General features: G+C 28.1%; 1 long non-coding RNA gene across 1 annotated transcript in view; it reads left to right on the forward strand.

Moving 5' to 3' along the window:
- LOC113557102 overlaps window positions 1–25,237 on the forward strand; it is a 125,279-nt gene that overhangs the window by 21,687 nt on the left and 78,355 nt on the right. The window contains exon 2 of the long non-coding RNA XR_003405573.1: window positions 18,419–18,471. This is a non-coding gene — a long non-coding RNA (uncharacterized LOC113557102). The remainder of the gene's footprint in view (window positions 1–18,418; window positions 18,472–25,237) is intronic.

Raw genomic sequence — 25,237 nt, forward strand, 5'->3', positions numbered from 1 at the left:
GTATAACGTATTCATTAACAATGAAGGTCACAGTTCTTAAAAATATTTTGTTAAACAAAAAACTTCGTAAAATAGAAGTTCGTTACATAGAAGTTTCACTGTATATTAAAAGTCATATACTACAACAGTAATACTACAATAGTTTTAATTTAATTATAATATTAATATTTATTTATGATTTTATTATACCAATTTCTAAGTGAAATATTTTTTAAGCTCTTTTTGCATTATGTATAATTAGTTTTAAAATCAAAATATTTTGAAATTATAGCTTTTAATAAAAGAGTTAAATGTTTAGCCATACAACCATTATAAAAATTATGAAATTGTAAACTATTAATAATTACATAAGTATTATTGATAAAAAATTTCATGTTTTATTGTCAATTAATAACATTGGTGAATCACACTGATTTTGAAATTACCACATCATTATTTTAGTTTATGTACAAATTCAGGGCTGGATTTACTTAAAAGGCGCCCCTAGGCTAATAAAAAACAAACGCCCCTACTCCTTGGAACATAATTTATTCAATAAGAGCTGAGAGTCCCCCTTCTTATTAATTTTCCAATTTTATAGTTATACAAAAATGTATAATGATTAAAATTGTTCAGTCAGTCAACAATACAAATGAACAATAATTGATATTTTCGACTAACCAGTCGAGTTTTTGTACTGTAAACGACACTATATACTTCGTTACTTTGTACATGTTTTAAAAATGTAATCCAAATTTTACGAACATTTGAACAAAGTTATCGAAACGAAAAAGACTAACAGACAACAGTACTTTTATTAGTAAATCTAAATATTATGAATTAATTAATTATTTAAAACAACTGAAGCAAGAGAAGAAAACCAATTCAAAACTATAGAAAAAATAGTTCCAAAGAAATAATTGATTTAACCACCAATCCTTTTTTCACTGTATTTACTTCTCTCTCACATAATGATTCGCAAAAATTTAAATATGACATTATTGTGTCTCTAGTCATATTTTTAAATTTTATATTTATTTCATATTCCATACGATTTCCACCACCGTGCCTAATAGATAAATGTATTTCATGTAAAATTTCAAATAACTCTTCATTATAAGCATATAATTTTACACAATTAACTTCTGCAGTTACCTACTGGTATAATTAATTTTTCGTCTCCTAGTTCTGTCATTACGTCATATTTTTCATTAATTTTGAATTGGTTTTCTTCTCTATGTTCAGTTGTTTTAAATAATTAATTATTTCATAATATTTAGATTTACTAATAAAAGTACTGTTAATCTTTTTCGTTTCGATAACTTAGTTCAAATGTTCGTAAAATTTGGATTAAATTTTTAAAACATGTACAAAGTACAAAGTAATGAAGTATATATTGTCGTTTATAAAAATAAAATGATGTACATACTTGTTAATTTGTTTTGTTATTCCGTCAAATTATTTGTAATATTATGATACAATAAAATTAATAATCATTGTTTTTAAAAAAATCAATACTATAAATAGGTAATAATTATAATTCATAATAATAATAAAAAATAATATTAGTTGGTTAAAAAAAAATTCGTGATTTACATTGCCAGAGCAGGAGCCACATTGACCGGGCAGTGCATACATTGCCCGGTATTCCACATTGCTCGTAACATAATATATATTTACAACAGCAAACTAATTTCTAATAATTAACATTATTCATTACTAATATTTAAGTTCAACTATATAAATTCTCGTAGATGGTAAATTAAATTTGCAGATAGTATTTATATTATATAAAATCTACAAAAAAAATAATTCACCATCCACGGCTTAGCGCCCCCCCCCCCAAGTTCTAAATATCAAGTTATCAATTACCAAGAGCACTATTTTTAATTTCAGCATTTAGTATTAATTTCTTATAAGCGGCTTGAAATTGTTTAGCTATTGCATAATTAATTAAGCCACCGTGTGCTATAATTGAACCAAACAAAAGTTCTAGATAATCTTAGCTAAATTTATATACACATAGAAATTTTAATTTTTTTTTATTCTATCTGTTAGTTTTATAATATTAATCTGCTTTAATGTCTTAAATATACTTTTTTTTTTATCATAATTGTTAATTTAGTTTAATATTCTAATATACAAACATATAATATTCAAATTTCCAACTTGTTTAATATTATAAATAAAATAATATATATATATATATATAATATCTTATTTTAAGTTTATATTATTGTTCACTATGAAACAATTAATGTAAATAGAGATGTTCATAGAAGTTGATGTTGATGTTTCAATATACTTCTTGACTTCAGTCAGGAATGACGCAAGAAACTTAAAAATATTTATTAAATTATTAGTTAATATATTACTATTATTGATATTATATTATATTCATGCAAATAAATACAATGTTTAAGTTATAAAACTACATACTACTAAACTAAATTAAAAATTAGTATTTAACAAAGTATCTATGTAACTAGTAAGCAACAATCATTAAAGACATACATATTTTCAATTTTAAGCTAACAGTATATCAATGTAAATTAATATCCTACAACTGAAAATACTATGTTATGCAGTCTGAAATTAACTTTGAGTATATATTATTTTCTATATACAACTCAAACAATTCATAAATTATGCTATAATTAATAAAACTTTGTAAAGTAGCCCCAGCAACAATCAACCATGGAAAAAAGCTTGACATTAATTAGAACTACGCTTAGCCATTTAATAATTTATGATTTAAAAATTAAATAATACAATTAGCTAAGAAATATATATTTTAATTTGTTTTAGAAAAAAATAGTTTACAGTAGCTAGGCATAGTAAGTGAAGAACAGCTTAAAATAATTAATAAAGTGTTAACAATTTTTTATTGAAAGTATCTTTTGTCATTTACACACAATCAATAATAATTATTTCTACTGAAAAAAAAACCAATTAGATCACAATTAGAAACTTAAAAAATCCATGAATATAATACTATCATGTATTGTGAATTAAATAAAAAAAAAATTAATATTAATCAATCTTGTATAAATACTTAATTATTTAAAATTTTAGGATAAAAAAGTAATTTTTTACCTGTCATAATTATGGTAGGAATAGAACTATGGATATGTTTTTTAAAACCCGGATTCATACAAGTAGCATTCAATTAAGAGAACATTATACTACCCGCATATGTTGTCTCTGTCTTATTAATGTAGATCATAGCAAATTTTCGTTCAGCGGAACCCATTTTGTGATGTTAACTTTAATATTAGTTACCTATTATCAAATTTAAAGGTAAGAATATTATCTAGGCCATCTCATAGGCTTTTATTGATATCTTAATTTTTAAGTGAGTTATGGTTGTGTATTATATTAAAACTTTCAAATGCTCGTAATTCGCTTAAACAGTAAAATACCAATAAAAGTCTATGAGATGCCCTAAATAACATTATTACCTTTAAGTTTGATAATAGGTAAATTGACTCTAATATTAAAGCTAACATCAAAAAATGTGTTCTGCTGAACGAAAATTGGCTATGATCTACATTAGTAAGACAGAGACAACACATGCGGGTAAATGTCCTCTATAAATTAATTTTAAATTCATTGTGTATACATTCAACCATACTATAAATTAATAATTTTAAGGTGATTTTGAATATGTAGTTTCTTAAGGAGGTACATCATGAATTAATTCAATAACATTTTTAAATTTAATTAGTTAAAATAATAATTTTAAATGTTTCCCACAGATGAGGTAAGATTTAATTATCTGTAGTGTTGATTTATTTAAAATTTAATACTTCCAGATTTTTGAGCCCATACGCCACAAATTTTTCCATTATTAGTTAAACAATATCTTATTGTGTGTTTATCAGTTGTGTGACACCCAACAACGATACAATTATTGCTAAGCATATTTATTATTATATTGAAAAAAACTAGTTAGGTACAAATAAATGAACAATCACGGAGTAATGTTTAAAAGACAACAGTACAATTGTACAATACAGTACATAAACGAAATGATAGGTACTTCACATAACAATTCATACGATTCTCGAACTAGAAAAAATATTCATGAACTTGCTGGTCCGCCTAGTTCTTGGTATTCACATTTACGATTACATTGCAATTTTAATTATTTATTTACACAAAAATGCGATTTTAAAATTAAATTATTTATCAATTTATTACATATTTACATCAGCCGGTTATCAGTGGCTGTCGTATATTTTAATGTTTATCGCATGGCGCGTTAAGACATTAACTAAGGTAGATAACCTTGGGTAGACAAGTCGCTACGACCAAACCAAAATATTTTTTTCTCTACAGACCCATTTAATAATTTAAATTCCTGGACACGAATATAGATTTAACAATTTTTGATTATAGGTAAATTTATAAGTATTAAGTCTACTCCTGGAAATGGCTATCGATTTAATAATTTCGGTTATAGGCGAGCTAAAAATGTAAATAATAGTACTATCGAATATTGACACACTACCTTTGAGCATGTCCAGTGCACATGTTCTTTGTGTATTCTGGCATTTATATTTTTATAATTTATACAACATGAAGAGAAATTTGATAAAAAATACTCTCATGCAACTTTTATTACTAGAAAAAGAAAATGAGAACGAGTGCCAGTGGCGGCCCAAGGCACGGACGTACCAGGCAGTCGCCGGGGGGCCTCCAGAATAAGGGCGCCGGAAACGCATTTGTAGGTGCTCAAAATATTTTAAAAACTTATGTTTTACTAAAAAACAATTTTAAATAATAACGGTGTGTAATAATTACATTTTTCTACAATAATAAATTGTTATATTTTTAAGGGCGCCTATAATAAATTTGAATGGAGCGCCATAATATCTTGGGCCGGCACTAAGGACGACTATTTATATTTAATTATGATGTTAAATAAACCAAGAAAACCTATAAATATTATGTTTGTAAGTCGTGAAAATGAAAGTTTTTTTTAAGTATTAATAATCTAGGCACTCAACCAAAATTGATGTAAATTTTCGTCAGTTAGGTAGTAACAAATACAAACTTACCAAATATCGGAGACAACGAAGTTTTACTAAAATCTGCGATAATTGTTATTAGTTACAGACTTGTGTCACTCAATTCACACAGCTTAATATGTAAAAATGATTGAAAAATAGAAACAATAACAATGTTAAATAATATTCTTCTATGAATAATTGTTTATTATTTCGTTTACTACTGTACCGATTCAAAATAAAATATAGGGAGTAGAGATAGAGACTAGGAGGCTAGTTGATGTTAATTATGTCATATGATTATAATATACTCATATATTTGTAATAAAATAATATGTTATTATGATTTACGAACAACGACAAAAGCCCAAAATTAATTATTATCAACTATATACAGTCATCGTGCGAGTGTGCGACGTGGCCGACGTACAGTTTATTATTATTCATAATGTTTATATATGTTTTAATGTTTATGTATAGTGTATACTGTTATTGTAGTACTTATCTATACAATAATGTATAGTCAATACCCAATGGTCACGGCGAGTGTATTATTAATATTAATAATGTTACGCAGTAGTTTAATTATAATAATAATAATAATTCATAGTTTTCTTATTTCATAGTACTCTGACGTTTAATTTTAGACGGGACCGTAATTGAACTGTTGTAATTTCCAATATTAAAAGACCGGACCATGCAGAGATCTACCGTTGACCGTAATTATTTCAACTGAATGTTCGAGTTCTTCTCTACAGTTTTTTTTTTTCGAGTAATCGAGGTTTTCGCAAGGATATGGCATTTATCTTGACTTATCAATGTTTTTGACTTATCGACGTTCCACTGTAATAATATTATTATACCAAGTTAACAGAGCCGTGCCGTTAAGATTTGGCGCCCAGAGCAAAATTAAAAAAATTTTCACCTCCCCTTTTTTATTTATCATTATGCATTTCAATTTTTTTGGCGCCCCTTTAAACCATGCCCCCTAGGCTCCCCACGGCACGGCTCTGCTAGCTAATATTTATTGTCGATATTATACAATGTACATTTAATTGAATATTTGAATAACATAAATATTATTATTATTATTTTTATTTTACAAATCTCGGGTATCATGCCATCACATTTTTATATTTCTTAAAAATTAATAAATATAAAATACTATTATAATAAATTTTCGTATTAACAGTAATCGTTTCAAGAAATCAAGAAATTACAGTAATTCCAATAACCTTTTAACCTAAATTGGTATATTATGTTTAATTTTATAATATTTAATTTATTATTATAATATAGTGTTGTTTATCATTACTAATTACTACGAATTTTAAAAGTATTATTGATTACGAAAACAGCATACGTGTATTTCTTCGAAGTACTTAGCATAAATCCAATAAGCCTTTTGCGAAAATTTTAAGAACCCGCTATTTTTAATCAAATTTGAATATACATTTGCTATGATTTGCGTGTATGCTTACCTAGTTTGCGAGATATAAGCCCAGTTAAATAAATGTATATATATTTTAATGACTAGGGCTCGGATTTATATGTAAATATATATTTTTACTGTGACTTGATAAATTAATTTAAGTGAATGATAAATTCGTTTCAAGGGATCTCTTATGAAATTAACTATATTTTATTTTAAATATTTTTCCATAAGTACATATTTTTATACATTTCTCTATAATTCCATTTTTTCCTACATATTTTGTAAATTTGCTCATTTACGATTTTTTAATAATTATTAATTATATACGATTGTATTTTTCAATATAGACAATTTCTCATATTTCCAAAAGTACAAAATAGTAACAAAATAATACTACTTATTGAACTTAATCTACGGTAGATATAACTTACTCCTTCAGACATAGTCAAAATGCAATACTATCCAATAACATCAGTGGAAGCCAAAAGATCATTTAATCGGTATAAGGTAATTTTACGACCAAATTGAGGATCTTTTGAATTTCAAAATGTTTAAATGGGTGTTATCATAAATTGTAATCAAGATGATTAAAATTTTTTTAGTTTTATTATTTATATATTATAATTTGTAATACCTTTTTATAAAAATAATTTTACTATTTAAAATATAATTTGTTTCATTAGAAACTCATATGGATATATCATATAATTAAATATTAATAAATAAATCATATTAGTAAAATACATGTTTTGGTTTCATAAATATATATAAAACCGAGCCCTATTAATGACGAATAACATAAACATATCTACTTAACTGATTCTATAATAACAAACTGTCATTTTTGAATTTAAAAACTATAGTTTGTTTATACATATTATTATTATTATTATATAATATATTCCACGAAGATCTGTCAAGTTAAATAATGAAATAACTTTAGTTCTAATCAATATTTTTATAAAATTTCTTTTAAATATAAGTCATTGGCACTTAAGCTACATTTTTTATTTTTTAATACCGACAATAAAAAACTTAAAAATTGATTAAAAAAATTTCAAAAATATTCAAAATAGCCAATTTGTAAATCTGATTTAAAAAAAAAATAGATGGTAAAAATATTATTTAAGTCCAGTGGCTGATTTTTTACAATTTTTTAAATATCAATATTCTTGTTGGGTAAATTACGATCTAGTTTATGTTAGAAACATTATAATTTCAAAAAATATTTTATATAAACATTTTTAAATAGGTGCATGTTAAAATCTAACTATTTTCTTTATTGTTTTAGTTTATTTTTAGCATTAAAAAATAAAAAATGCATACTAAAAATGTAGCATGCTACATTGTGCACTAGTGTCTATGAATTATATTTAAAAGAATTTTTTTTTAAATATTGATTAGAACAAAAGTTATTTCCTTTGTCAGATCTTCGTGGTAAACCCCGTATATATCCCGTATAGCAGTCCCGTGCATTTCGCTGCCTGTACAAAATGTATCCGTGTTAAGTTTGGTTGCCTTATGCCAACATTGAGCGTGAGGATAAATACTATTTTTGGTTTTCTGATTTGGTGTATTGATGATATTTTCGACATATCAACTTTATATGAAATGTGCACTTAAAAATGTCTTTTTTTTATTGATATTTTTAGTATCCTAGCAACCAAAAATCTTTAATGATAAATATGTCAAATATGCACTCCATATAAGTTTACTCCTGGAGTATACGGAGTTGTTGTCCGGACTCCTTACACAATGAGTAACACGCAGAGACTTGTTAAGAGTCCAAAACCGCTTCCTAAGTTTTTCGCAGGGCACAGCCTCAATGTTACGCATCCTCCTAATGATTGTAGTTAAATTAAGGATTTGTTTAAATTCAAGTCACTATTTGAACGTCGCATTTATTATAGTTGTTTCTTTATTCAATCATTGATTGACGGTAAGATCGACGCACCTCGTTTATTGGAACGACTGATGATCATTCGCATCCTGGTAATACCCGTTATAAAGATTTATTTTCTTTTATATACCTTTAGGCCGAAGCAATTTTACAAAAAATACACCCCTAACAAGAATGATGTCCACATAAAAATCAATAATTTCGTACTTAGACATATTTGCTCTTAATTTTAACACATAAATTATATTATTACTATATTTACGTATATTTTTTATAATCTAAATATTTTGTTTTGTAATATTTTTATCTATACTGTTATAAAAGCCGTTTGGCGTTAATTAATATGTATAAAATATATATATAATATTTTATATAAATTGCCTATACCAAACTCCTTGTATAATATGTTAAATAGCTACTTAAGACGCAGCGCTCGTATGTGTTGTCTTCGTTTTACATACATATACAAGTTACAGCATAGAAAATTTGAGTTAAGTAGAATCCATTTTATATTGTTATCTTTAATATCATAGTAAATTTACCAATTTTTAAACCATAAATAAGAATACTATCTAGGGCATCTCATGGACTTTTATTAATAACACAATTTTAAAGTTTTATCTAGGGTCTAGATGATATTCATAATTTTAAGTATGATAATAGGTAAATTTACTCTATTATTAAAGTTAACTACTTAAAATTAATTCTGCTTAACACAAATTTGCTATATTGTGTATTTAGGTGCATGTAAGACGGAGGCAACACATGTGGATATGCCGTACTCTTAAGTATTAATAATATATTACAATAGTGAATATATTAAAAATGATACCTACTAAATAATTATATTATTTCTATATTAAATTGAAAAGGAACCTATTTAAGATACAAAAAATATAAATGAAAAAACGCTGCAATAATTTACTGATAGTCATTACAATTATGAATTAGTACAAACAGTGCGATGTTCTCAAAAATGCATTGTAAATATAATTTATAAGAATGCATTAGTTTAAAAAAAGTTTTCTAAAATGAACACGATTCTAAATCAAAAATTATGTGAAATCGCAAATTTTACTAACGTGAACCTATTTATATAGTATGTATTATAAATACAAATAATAATAAAAATAATTATAGTTCCGAGAATCTTTTTAAAAAAATGTAAATTATTCAGTTTGTTATTACAAAATGTTTGAAGTTACAAAACCTTTGTTGTTTCCCTTTTTTTTTGTTATACATTAATTTCATATACTAGAACCAATCCATTTCATCTACTATGTGATTCATTTTTTTTTTTTTTTGAAAATCTAATAAATCAAGAATTTAATATAAAGATATATTATACGTTATATTACATGTTTTTCTACCTAATTAGTAGGCAAATTAAAAATCTAAAAAAAACTTTAAAATATTTGATAGAATGGATGGAAATGTTTCCAAGGAAAAACTGGACCAATGAACATTTCTTACGCGTGAATTGTTCTTAAAATAAAAAATAACGACCAAAAAAAAGATTAAAAAATGTGTGTTAAGTACGATAATGATAATAATTAATAATAAAAATATAAAATAGTTTATTTATTTAATTTGGTGTTTTAATAAGAAAAATTAAATAATACAATTTAAAAAAAAAGCTGTTGGTGTGCCGTGACATTTTTGTGAAGATTGTACCCGAGTTGTTTTTAAAAAAAATTGAATACTACTGCTATAGACTTTATAGAACCATAATATACCGGTTCGGTTTATTAGTATAGGTATATAAGAGAAACGCCCGATCTACGGATGCGGCGTATAGGACATAGGTACTATGCTCGCTCCAAGAGCGCAGCACGTAATTTCTCATGCGTGATCAATTATTATTATTTTTAACTATGGATTACTGGGTTTGTTAATTTTTTATCTTATTTCTTCTTATTTTTATTAAGCTTATTATGGAAATAGGAAACCTAAAGAATTTTATGATTGTACGATAAAGATGTATCATCGGACAATTGATTATCAATTTATTTTATATACAATGACAATAAGACATGTATATTATATTTTGTTTATTTTGTTTATTGTTCTTATTAAAGGAAACATATTATTTATTAACGAATAATTGTGACTATATTTTGTTGTCAAATTAATATTACAATAATTATATTTGATTTTAAAATTGTTGTTGTAGTTATTAAATATTTGTAAGGTTCATTTATCGATAAAATACTTGACCTTAAGGCTTAAATGCTATTAGTTTTAAATATTTGAATATCTTACTTTTGACATAATAATGTTACAGTATATCTGAGCATATTTTACAAAAGACCACTGAAGATTTTGTACACCTTATGCCCTTGTATCACATGCATTTGATAGAAACATGCTAAATTTCGAGAAGTAATAATTTTTGTATCAAAGGATTAACCGTAGGATACAGAAATTAAAATATTTGGACCGTAACCATTATAGAGTACAGACCGTAAAAATCTGGAAAGTATATTAAAGTGCAAAATGTATTGCTTTGAATCATAAAAATCCTGAAAATTAAGTAAATGGTACTAAGGTTCTTTAGTAGAGGTTCTTTGTAAAAAATAGTAGATATTTAAACTATTAAAAATGCGGTAATATGACTGATAGGTATTATTGAATAATCTATGATGCTACCGACCGAAATACCATGACTGATACATTGAATTGTGGTTCATACTTTTTACCAGTGAATAGCGATGCCTAACATTTTTCTTTGACGTACCACTTGAGTTAACAATTATCTTCGAGCGGGAAAATTAAATAAAAATACAATATAAATAATTTAATGATATACTTATATTGATAGTGATTGCGATCTAAAAAACTGGCAAGTCAGGAAACGCATTAGAAAACGCCGTGCCTCATTACTCGGACATGATAGTACGCACACTATTTGTATGTCTCAAGTTATTTTTCAGTTGTTTATATTAACTATGTCTGAAGTCATGTTGCACGATCGAAATAAAAATAATTATTATTATTTTTTTTTTTACTTATGATTATCTACAATCTTCACTAGTGTATATACAATGAGTAAATTCGCTAAGGTTAGGTTACATATATGGAATAGTGAAGAAAACGTCAAGAGTCAAGACGTTTATAATTAGAAACGCCTGATCATGAATAATTACATTTAAAATAGGGATGTGTTGATAATAGTTCCATGTATACAATTTAGCATTATTTTCAATTTTAAATCCACGACTGTTGTACCAAACATGTTGAATTTATTTGTGAGGCAATTTTAAAAGCTAATACAGGCTATCAAAACGCTTTAATATTGATGTCGTACGTTTGGTTTGAGTTCTTTTGATATTATATACATTGTTCCTTACATGTTTAGATATATAATATAGATTTATGCGTTGTATGATATACAGTCTTAGAATATGATTTTAAAATAACATATCATTTGCAAATTTATAGATAAATGTTATTTATTGTAGCTACGTAAGACTACTGTAAGAGTGTAAGACATTACGAAGACTCATAATAGTGTACTATATAATTATAATACGTTTTTGTTTAATGTTTTCTTATTAGTCTATTTTTGTATTGGGTCATCCCTTTGTATTTTCCTCTGGTCATTTCGATACATAGATATTTTTTTATCTGCAATTTTTGGTGGATGAACATTTTTTCATTTGCCAGTGTTTGTATATTGACTTGGACATTATTATCTCAACTCAATGAATATACTTTAAAATTGATGTTGTATATTAATAGATTATATTGTGCTTTTTGTGATTTTGAAGAATAATTTAAAATAATTGCTATACAATATTGTACATAGCTATACACATCATGTTTAATATTATCATCCCTTTATATAATACCTATCGGTACAAGTGTATAAAATAAACGGTTTTTTTCTTTTTTGTAATGATCAATTTCTTTGAATTACAGTTTTAATATGATTATTAGCTGTGTGTATATTATCGGTCAAAATAACCTAATATTATTATATTTTATAGTTTTTTTTTTTTTTTTTTTTTTTGGTGCCGGGCACAAAAGTATGATTCGTATTAATTTTGTGTCCGCCCTTAATAATTCAAGGGTTTCGGTGACCAGGTATTTACGATTGTAGGGAGATAAAAAACGAAAAATAATCGACGAAAAAATAAATGTACAAACATAGGGGGTGGCCTTATTTACAACGCCGCAGGACGACAAGGTCTTTAATTTCATTATTATTAAACCACCACCGTTCTTTATTTTTCCCTCCTTCCCGCAATCGTCCGCGGTAATGCACCTGTAATAAATGTGTTTGTGTATACGATTGTATACAATAATAGCTGAGTATACCCACTTGACCGTGATTTACGTAATTTTGGCTTTTAGATCAAACGATAAAGTAAATAAATGAATGCCCCCGAGCTATGTGTTTTACCTTTTACTGGCAGAGAAACGCACGCGCGTGTATATATTTATCCGGGTACTTAACCGTCGATTACAATTATTATCGTATAGTTCTAAGCGAACGTGTAATTTTTGTAAAACATAAATTGAATAACAATTCAGTGTAATTGAAATTAATCGAACTATGTTTATACTCTATACCGACATTCAAAAATTGGGAAGAGTATGTTGTAAGACTGGTTGGTAAAACGGATATTGGATTATAATTTATAATATTCTTTATACATTTATGGAAATAATAAACGTCTGAGTGGAGTTTATATAGTTTGCAATCGTGATGTGAAGGCGGTGCTTGGAATTAGAATGTGTGATAAAAAAGTTAAATCAATTCTCTAAAATTTATGATACCAAATTGTATTTTAATTGGATTACTTTTGAGTCAATATGTAGATTGATAGGGTTCTGAATTTGAAATATTTTAATGAAATATTGAAAAATATTTTTTCTTCTTTTAAACGTGTTCAGTTATAGATGTTAGAAATAATGTATTGATAATGAATAACTTATCAGTTATTAACCAAGGTTTACGAATTACTATACTACTATAGTATGTCTGTATAACTGCTTAAAATATGGTATATTGACATATTGGTATTAATTGTATTAGGTATATTACGCGCTTATAAAAGTACAAAAATATCTTAAAAATATGCACTTATATTTTTTTTTCTTCACAACATTTTTATTTGTGCAAATATTTTATTAAATTATAAATAATGTCGTAAAAAGCCAAATAATAATAAGTTAATTAATAAGTTTTAATTTTTAATTTTTCTTCAAAATTCAAAAAAATTTAATTAAATTAATAAATAGCTTATAAAATATTCTATAAATAAAATAAATCTATTTGTAGAATGTTTCTGTTGTCGTATTAGTCAACACTAACAATAGCGTTTAGCATTTAGGTCTATTAGTGCAATCAACAATAATTATAAAATTATTTTTTAGAAAATTATTTATATAAAAAAATCTTAGCGACTTCTGTTGTATATAGGTAATATACATATTTTAGATATAGCTACAAATTATAGCTATAGATATATACTAAATACTAATCATTACGAGGAAACATAATTTTTAATGTCAAATAATACCAGAATATCTAGTGAGAAATCTAAATAAGAATGTATTTATTTTTTTATTTATGAATTTTCAAACTTTTTCATCATAAATTATAAAATATGCTCTAAAAAAATTGTGAAATTATAAGAAATGTGCTCTCAAATCCAAAAACTCGCTAAATATGAAAAAATATGTACTATACACTTTTGGTATTTTGTTTGTAGTACCTTGAAATAGATTTCTAGCGACCTAAGCAATAAAAAAAACATGCAAATGCAACAACTTCCGAGCCCTAGGCATAATCACTTATTAATAAATTGGATTCTCATTGCGTATTCTTTTTCTTATTATTATACCTATATAATTTCTTTGTTTCATACAATAAGCCAACTTTTAAAAATGCTAACTTGCAAGTTGACAACACTTTTAGATATAATACATTTTTTTTTATTTTTCATTGAAATGAAATATTTCATAAAATTTTAAAACCTTATGTTTATTGTAACATTGTATACAATACAAATTGTGTATAAAGCATGATGTCAAATAACTAATAAAATATTCAAATACGTATTTATTAATCATTATATTAAAATATATATACCTACTAAAAATTACAAAATTTGTAATTTAGTTTAATTTTAAAATATATACATAAATTAATTAAAAATGCTATTTTTTTTATCATTACTTGCAATAAATTAGTGTCATTTAATACTTACCCGTCTTACCCAAAGTGATTTATCAAGTCACAGTAAAAATAATATGTATTTACATTAAAAATCGAGCTTTGTCAGGCGCAATTCATACTGTAAACATATTTACAACAATTATTTTTTAAAATAAAAACATTTTTTATTAATTTTTAAATATTTCAAAATATGATAAAAAAATATGAATGAAACATCATAGACTATATTTTTTAGCCTGTTAAAGTGAAAAAAGGTATGATTGTTTAGAAATTAGTAAATTGAAAACATTTTTTTTTTCTTTTGAAATTTGCTTAATAAATACATATAGTTTTCCAAAATATTTATGGAATGTATTTTTTTTTTAAATTTATCTGAAGGTTACCATTCGTCAAACACGCCGTGTAATATTGTTGTAGATAAATCGATGTACAGTAAAATCATACGAATTTTTATTGACATACAAAATGACTACGCGCCAAGACCTTAACTAGTCAAAGTATTTGTTTTTTTACGTATAAACAAAATATAAAAATATTATACATATGCGTATTTGTTTTTATTTAATCTCTCTTCCACTAAATAGCGAGCGGACATATCCAATCCAAATAGTGGACAACATTTCGCGACCAACAGTATCCGGTGTCAAGAGGCTTCACTTTTTTGTATGTATTATGTATAACGTATTTATTATTGGAAATTATAGGTTAAATAATAAAAACATTAATGTCCTTTGATATCATAAAATAATATCAATATTTATGTTATAATGAAAAATATTTATATACATAGACTATAGACAGGTTTTAATTTAATTCGTAGGCGGGTGAGTAGCTTCATAATATTATTTGCCTTTTGTGTACAATGTTCGTGACGCCATTTAACAAGCAGTATAATAATATCTTGAAACACGTGAAGGTGATTAGAAGTGTTTGCTTCGCGGAACATAATACAGGTTGCATATATTTAGATACATAAAACAATGAAAATGTAGACATATACAGGTCTATACGCGTATCTTAAGAAATAAATTCGTTACATTACTTTGTAATGACGTAATGTTCTATGATGTGCTATCGCCGTTGTTACCTTCCGGTGCGGAAACCGAATACGTGGCGGACTTCTCCCGTTCTCCGTCTTGTCCATTTTAATGACGGCACAAAACAAAAATAGGTACTTCGTATTTTTCGGAGTCGGGCAAAGGAAGAATCGAGAGGAAATAATAAAGCAATAATAATTGTTATACGTCGCCAGATATACAGATCTGGCACAGCACTATCTGATTGGCCCTCCAAGCGATTTACACGCGTACCGGAATATCCAAAAAGGGCTGCATACGAATTGCGTCCAAAAATACAAAAATATACATCGCGATATCTGAATTGCGTCCGCGATTTTCTCGCGACATGTACGAGTTGCGTCCTGGTTAATAATTGATTAATTGGTAAATAATATACAAATTTTTCTTCTCACTTTTACAGACTGAGGACTGTCATTTGTATAAATGGTGTGGTTAAAAATTGTAATTATATATTGTAAATTATTTATTATTCTAAAATGTAATGGCTATCATTTATATAAATGGTGTAGTGGTTAAAAATTGTAATTTTTTATATATATAATTTATGTATTGGTACATTTTTGTTTTCAAACTCAGTCATAGTCTTTTTAATAAATTCTTTTTTTTTCACATCCTCTATTCGTTTACCTCTTAAATTAATAAACAAATTAATAAATAAATTTTAATATAAATGTCAGTTTGAACATTTTTCAATACTTCAACAATGAACAAATTGAAAAATGTTAGAATACGATGAATAAAACATCCCATTTAAATTTGAGTGAATCGATTCACATGGATTGGTGGTACGCATTAACGAGTTTGAGAATTCGGCCCATACTGACGGTTGAAATTTACTTTCCAGGGAAGTATAATTTTTTTCAAAATAATTCAAAAAATTATCAACTGTTTCATCGTTAGGTTTTAAAGCTATTAGGTCTTCATAAAAACAGTTATTAACCTCATCGGGTTTTAAAAATGAAAGATCGAAGAATTATTTCAAGATTTTCTTTCCATTACAAAGTTAAATAAAAATATATAAAACTATGATGAATTGTCCAACAAATGGAATGTCGAAGTGTGACTAATGCTGACACGAAGAAAATTAATTTCCAACAATAAATTGTAAGGTGGTATTTACAGATAAGATATCGATAATCGAGATTATCTACGAGTTTATCACCAAACATTATTCTCAGTTGCTGAAAAATCATGAACGCAACTAGTATATATCGTGAGAAAACTGCGGGGACGCAACTGGGACAAAATATTATTTAGGGACGCAATTCGAATGCGCCGCCAAAAAGCTGTATGTATCCGAGGGCGGATCCAGCATGTATTTACGGTCGGGGCACTTTATAGGAAAAATTATACAATATAGACATAGCCCACCACCAAACACAAACAATATGATAAAAATGTATGTTTTTTAATATTATTTTTTTCCAACGGGGTGGCACTTGCCCCCAGTGCCCCCTCCATGGATCCACCCTTGTATGTATCTACGCTCAAATCGAAGTACACCGAGCGGTATCTAATGTCCAATAAATTCAAGCTAACCAATAAAGCTAGTGAATTGATAAAATAACAATTAAACACGTACATCTCTGTTACCCTAGCGTTACTCGACGGTCGATAACGAATCTGCTCGTGGTCGGAGAAAAATAAACACGGTCACGTGGGTTGCCCCATGACGATAAATTGGAGTCGCCGAACGACATTATACATTATCTAGGTGCCAATTATAATTTATATCATTAAAATACCTATATGGATACGTATTAATATTAATTATTAGTTATTACGTATACGTGCACCGCCGCCGACGAGGAAAGGTACAAACGAAAAACCGCGTCGAACGATAACGAGGAAAAATATAAATAAATTAAACGGACACGACAATTGCCGCGGTTAACCCGCGGTCGTCTGAATAGAACCGTGAGATTTTTCTCTTAAACCTTTTTTAAAAAAAAAAAACCCGGCCGCTGAATTACTTACGACCGGGATAGACGGAGCGCGCTTGCGCATGTCTTACAATACAACGGCAACAAAAACAACAATAATAATAATTGTCAATTAGGAAAACCGAAAACAAACCCGAAACGTCGGGCACGTACCCGCCCGCGATGACTATCTCGGCGGTTGCGTTCTCATGGTGGCTGCGGTTCGTTTTTGGTCGGCCGCCGTCGCCACGTCTCACTATATTGTACAACAATAATAATTATAATATTATACTATCGTATAATTATAATACTGTTGATATTAGGCGCGTGTTATTATAATTATAATAATATTATGATCACGGTGTTTCCTCTCGCGCGGATCACCGTCCATTGATCGCTACATTATATTATACGATTACCTATGCGATAGCTATTGAAAATATAACTATTATCGCCATCGAGACTATGAGTTCAGTGCATTTTCGTGTTTACTTGTCACTTCGCAGGAGTGAGTAATTCCTTTTATGCTACATCGTTTAGCGTTCCAAAGGCCTTACAGTGCGTGTGAATAAATAAATTCGTTCGCGTCAAGGATCTGCAGACGTTGAAGTAATAATTACAGTGTAGGTATAAGCGGCAGGTATTAAATGATACCCTGTATAGGTGGCGAGGTGTGATTACTGTCATTAATTTAACACAACATTACACTCTAGAAAAAAAGACTGTCTATTAAAGTATGCGGTCTACTGGCGATATGTTACGAAAAATCGCGTTTTTCGATTCTAAATTACTAGGAAAATTATAGAAATTCGATAAAATAAACGAAAATTGGTAAAAATCCACTGATTTAGTTTGTGATGTAATTTATTATAATTATTGAAATTTAATTGATTTTTTTTTTTAGGTTATATATACGTAGATTGGTCAAAATGTGAAACGACTCCAGTGTGATACACAGTAAGTAACTCTTAGCATTGGTTATAAATAGTATAATATAAGGTAGATATATTATATGTTCATATAGCCATATTGCTATAATCATTAATCAACGCTATAAATCTATACTAGTATAAAATATTTGTTATCGATGATAGCGAGTTTCGTACAATTATTTAAATTAGGTATATTGGTTTTTTCAGAATTTAAATAAATTATACATTATATGCATAATATGCAAATACTTTGGCGGGTGAATTAAAGCCCACTTATTGTTTTTGCCATCTATGACAATTATAAATATTAAATACAAAAGTCAACTCGTGCGTGTATTTGATACATTAAATTGTATTGATACATTTCGTCTTGTTTAATAGTATAACCGAAATTGTTATTTTGTATCTATATTTTTAAATAACTATAAGATCAGCTTTTGAATTAAAAGAAATCTTGTATTATACATGTTTAAGTCACGCGTAAGTATTCAAATTGAAAATCGAATATATTTTAACTACACAATTTTACCACCCACACGAACATGTGGAGCCCATTATCTTCTTGAGAAATAAATAAAAATAAAATAAATAATCTGATAGTGTTTGTTATTTTAACGAGATTTGCTGAAATTTGAACTTTAGACACGTATACAAATATATACAAACGAATGATTCAAGTAAGTCATTAATTTTAATTAATACGATATGTTTTCATATTATGAATTTATTATTGACGAAATTTGTCTGATAGAATGATTATAACTTTTTTATATTTGCGTATTAATCATACATAATACACATTATAATAATACATTACAGTGCCAAAAAACAACTTTTTACTAAAAAATTATATATTTAAATATTTTTTTAAGTTTTTTTTTTTTTTTTTTGAATGACAACATAGAGTTTTAATTTCATATTCAAAAGCAGAAAAAATTTCTGAGTGTTTTGATATATTTAGGGCGAGTAGTTTATGAGTTATAAGTAATTAAAGTTTAGATGCTCGGAGTGGAGTGGTACGGGGTTACCCCGCAAAATGTTTGTCCACTACTCCGCTTCACAGTCGTCTAAACTTTAAATACGTATAACTCATAAACTACTCGCCCTAGTATATGTTTTTAAATTATTTCCTATTTTTCTATAGAGTTAAGTATGAATGTTTAAGTCCACCCCGAAAACAAATCCTGGGTACGGCACTGGTACATTATAATTTCATGTTTTCATTCAACTACTGTTAGTACTATAAGAAAAAAACCTATTTATCACATTAATAATTGTATTTTACTTTATGAATTTTCATTATTTTAAATTTTGCACTAAATATTTCAAAATTTTTGATGCCGTCATAGTAATTTACAAAAAACATAAATCTGTTTTATTCAAAAACTATTTTGATCATTTTAAAAATCTATAAAAATATAAAATAACAAAGAAATGGTTGATTTTTACATAGGTATTAGGTTTGCTGATCATGTTTAAGTTTTTATACCAATCAATATTAACCAAAAGGTTCGTTCTCAAGCTATAACATATAATAGTGAAATTAGTTAATAATTATTATAATTTCTGTGTTCTACGAGTATGCTGTATAATATGTCGTATAAATCACACATATTATAATTGTATTTTCGTCATCAGAATATCGCAAATATTAGCAATACCCAAATGAAAGGTACATATATATGAAATATGTATTATAATAAATGTATAATAGTATAGGTACCGTCAAGCACGTGCTAGTATTAGGTACGGTAGATCGGCACGTCGTGATTTGTCAGATCTGACCGGGTGATTATATGTTCAATGAATTATACTTTTTTTTTAAGTAAATTCAACTTTTTCAATTTTTTTGATAGTGCAAAAAATGTGAATGTTATTATAACAACACGAATTTACTTCTCAATTTAAGACTAAAATTACTTATACAGCTCGATTAATGCCATAGGGTATCGTTAATAAATTGTATTGCTTAAATTATTGATTTTCTGCTGGTTATTATTATTATTTAGTTCACATATTTATCGATTTAATATACCTATATGTTTATCCAAAAGATTTAAAGGCATTATAAAAAAAATAATATGAAAGTATAAAAACATTATTCAGTTTGTCATAAAAAAAAATAAATAATTAAAATAATTAATTTCTTGTTCGCGGGTCAGATATGTGGACGACGCGTTGCCATTTGGTCACCGCGGCAGGAATATAATATTAGGATATAATTAAATTTGTAAAGACTGAAGTTAATATGTTTTGTTCTGAATTTTCCCAACAACACCTACAACTATGGCAAATTTAGTTTTAAATAAGTTATATTTTATTCCGTATGACTACATGAATATACATAATATATAATATATTTGTATGAATAATAATTGTGCATATGAATTTGGGTTAAAAGGTTTTATATTATTACCTATAATTGTACACCAAAAATTGGTTTCGTTTTTTATTTATCGGCGAAATTTACATTACTACAATTATTAATACCAGTGGAGTTAACATTTGTTTTCACTTGTCGAAAAAATCTATCGATCTATCAGTACTGTCATAAAGCCGACTCTAAAATCAACTTCCTATCTCCAAATCGGTGGAATTTGCATTCGTCTGTTTGGTCAGGTGTGGAACGCGGCGCGAAGCATATAAGAGTAGTAGTGCTATAGCTGCCAGCGGTGTGTACAATAATGGTCGTACGAGAGACCTGGTGAAATATTGCAAAACTTTATGTTTGTTTAAACGTCACCGCCACCGCCGTTTGAACATTAATGGGTTTATCGGCAGCGACGGCTATTGTCTGCCGGCGGCAGTTAAACGCCCATTAATGAACTTGTGCCGGCCGTAAATACGTATACATTATGTCCGATTGTTCTTAAAACGCGTCAGATTTCCAGCTAAACGTTTTCATCGGGACGTTTATTTTTTTTTTTTCAAACGCGTTGCGGCGCGGGTACCAGGTATTGGAAGTGCCGGTGTACGCGGACGCGCGTTGTAAAAAAATATCATGATTGCGGTTTTATAAAAAAAAAATACCGTGCAATAACAATAATCGTAATCATCGCGATAATGTAGGATAGTGATTCTTACACGCAGATACCTACCGTAGGAATAAATTACGGTTATTATATTTTTGGCAAACTACAATTAAGGAGTATAAAAGGATACAGTAAGACATAAATATTATACATTATCGCGTAACTACGGGCGTTTGATTTGTATAATATATTTAGAGTTACAATACTAGGCCGTCGAAAAAACGTAAAAACGACGTACGGATAGTATAAAAAGGAAAATACATTTATTTTGCGTCGGCCGACAAGTCTTAATAAGGTAATGTATTTAAATAATAATTGAAATTCCGATATTTACAGTATTTACAGCGAAGTAAAAATAAGACACGCTTAGAAAACTTTATCGACTTATAAGTACAATATTTTACTAAATAATAACTTATTAATGCATTTTCGCTAAGATTTTTATATAAATTGGATACTTATAAAAACATATCAAAACAAGCAAATAAGCAATGCAATAAAACCAATTATAGAAAAAAACTTCTGGTTGTCTGGAACAAAATCAACGTGGTTATATTATATCTAAGACGTTATTATATAGGTTGTGGCCGAGACGAAAAAATTAGGATTCATACGACCTTTTTGCAACATATTACTAATTTCACTTTGGAATATAGAGTTCGCAGAAAATCCTTGTAATATCTTCAGAACGACTCGCTCTTTTTGTATATTTGAATTGTAACTTAAGCTACTTATAGCGACTAGGATAAAATGTATCATCTCTGCAACTGATATGCAATATACAGATTCTATATCCTAAAATCCCAACCAAGGTTATTTAATATCTTGGTCAATCGTTTTATTTCTGACTTCGTATACTTAACTGATTTAGCAACGCTAGCATGCGAAACTCTCAATCAAATGCCTATATTATATATTGTAATTACATTTTTCTTATCACACTGAACTAATTGAGAACAAAGCTATACGTATTCTTGGTTTTATCAATGTAAAGATTTTTGTGATCCTTTTGCTTTAAAAATCCTTTATTATGCTTTAGTTCGTTCAAATCTTGAATATTGTCCACTAATTTGGATAAACAATATGACTAAACAAAATGATAATATTGAATCTGTACAAAATAAATTTTTGCGATATATGTCTTTTGAATGCAACATACATAGGCTACTGCATGGTTCATATGACAATATTTTAAATTATTTAGATCTCATTCCGCTTAAAACTAGGCGCTTACAGTTGTTCTTAATATTCCTCTATAAATTAATTTCTGGCTTAATTGATTGTACCAGATTTACTTTATGTAATCAACTTTAAAATTAATTTCCTGTGTATTCTGATAAAAACTATATGTTAAATTGTCCTGCTAATCTATTAATGATTGAAGGTAATAGTTATACTTTTAATTTTGATTGGTTAAGTTATTTTTTTTTATTTTCTTATACCATCTTACTTTATTGTATTTTATTGATTAACTTGATAGTTTGATAGTTTTTATATATAAATTCTAAATTTTTGTATATTTCTCATTATGTATTAGGCCTATTTTATTATCAATTGTAATCTCTTACTGCTGTAAGTTAAACAATTTTTTGTAAGGACTCCGTCTGTTTAATTATTATTAATAAATAAATATAAACAGGAAATCGTATCGCGAAAAGTGTAAAACAAATTTTTCTGTACAATTAAAGTAGGCAAATAAATAATGTAATTTTATTAAATAAAATAAGTGGGAGCGTTTTTAGATCAATTGGAAGAGGTAGGCGAAAACTAAAAGTTCAAAGTCAGTATTTTTATATTATATAATTGTTATAAATTTCTGACTATAAAATTCATACGTATTTCTTCCGTTTTATAATTATGCTTAACAACTTTTTACGTTTAAATTGTATTCTGTTATTTTTTATATTATGGTGAAAGTAAATTGATCTATTGTCACGTTTGAAGGTAAGTATTATTTGGGGTTTTTCGATATTTTGTAGTTTTTAACTAAGTTTTGAGTATTTAAAAATTTACAAAATATGTACAATTTTATGATGCTCATAACTTAGATGCGAAGATAGAGTTGCAACGATCGTCTCTCTGATTCTTTCCCGCGTCTTAACGGATATTTCAAGCGTTTTGTTTTCACTCCGTGGGAATCGCAACCGTCGTTACCTCGGCCTGGACAATCACACCACATCACACGACCGTCATAAGTAGTGTAGGTATATAATATATCGTATACACGATCGTCCTCGGATATCGCGATAATTGGACAAAACTTGATATTCGGCCGTCCCCGTCGCGGAAGACATACGATACACCCGTTAGTATATAAATATACATTATTATGGGATCGATTAAAGTCTGCTCGAAACGCATCACAACGCAGTCAACAGATCCTCATCATCTTATATTATTATTATTGTTATCATTTTAGTTTGCCGACTATAGCAAGAAAACGCGAAGAGGAAACTGTACGAAATACATATTATAAACAATTACGCGAGTGCCGGCGAGTGAGCACGCGTGCACGGGCCCAACGTGATCATAAGAAACCGCCCAATTACGCGTATACAAACGCGCGGCGACAGTCTAAATGATTTATATAATATAATATTATTATACCGTAATACATTATATTATACACATAATAGTATAATACACGTATGGGGTAAACGGTGGCGGCTTTCCGGCTTTCGATCCGCGACGAGAGATAAGCAGCCACGTATAATATCATTATATTATCGTAGAATAATAATAATAATAATAATGATACGATATAATATAGGTATAGCGAGACACGACGATAATAATATAATATGTAAAAAACGACAATCGTTCGTCCGGCGGTGGTCGTGGCGGTGGTGGCGTAATACGGACGAGACGAAAAATCTCTTCTATTTTTTTCCGTTTCAATACTACGCGGCACACAACTCGCCGCACATTATTAATAAACACACCGTGCGCATATGGCCGCACGTACTATACGTATGGCGACGTATATGTATATATAAACACGTGTAGGTAACAGTAATGGGTACTATACCCACCAAATCTATCGACTTCCCCGTATAAATGTGTTTTCATCAATCAATTCTCCGCTGGACTCGCTCACTTCACCCGCCGACCACGGTCACCCTCTCTGCTGCTGTTGCTGGACCGGCACGTAGGTACATATATAGTATAATACACCTATACCCGCGTAACGACGTGCGTTGTACGCCGGGCCGCAGGAGACGAGCGATACATCACACAGTGTGAAGTCGATATGCGACTTAATACTGTATATATATATATATATATATAGGCACTCGCACGGGGAGAAACAGTCGTGCGGCGGCGGTTTTTCGTTTTCGGGACGACCAATATATTACATTATTATACGTATAAGAACAACTGCGTGGACCGGTTCGAAAATCATCTCGATTAATTGATTCAATTTGGCCAATCGATATTGTGTTATTTCGTATCCGTATATAGCAATGAAAAAAAACCTAGTTGGTGAGCGTAAGTCTAATTTATATGTACCCGAAATGTTTCCAACCGTTTCGGTCGGTATAAAATGCGTACATCGTTATGTTTATCGTCCGTAATGGGGAGACGAAGACCGCTCACTAACCGAATGTCAGCTATCGCCTCTTGAACACGATAAACACGGGCTACTTAGTTAAGGAATGCATCTTGGAAATTATGTGACGTCCTTGTGAGAAAATATCATATGAATTCCTCCCCGAAACGTTATACGAATTTATATTGAACTGTTTTTTCAAACACAAA

Source organism: Rhopalosiphum maidis, chromosome 3 (genome assembly GCF_003676215.2).
Source record: "Rhopalosiphum maidis isolate BTI-1 chromosome 3, ASM367621v3, whole genome shotgun sequence".
Lineage (NCBI taxonomy): Eukaryota > Metazoa > Arthropoda > Insecta > Hemiptera > Aphididae > Rhopalosiphum > Rhopalosiphum maidis.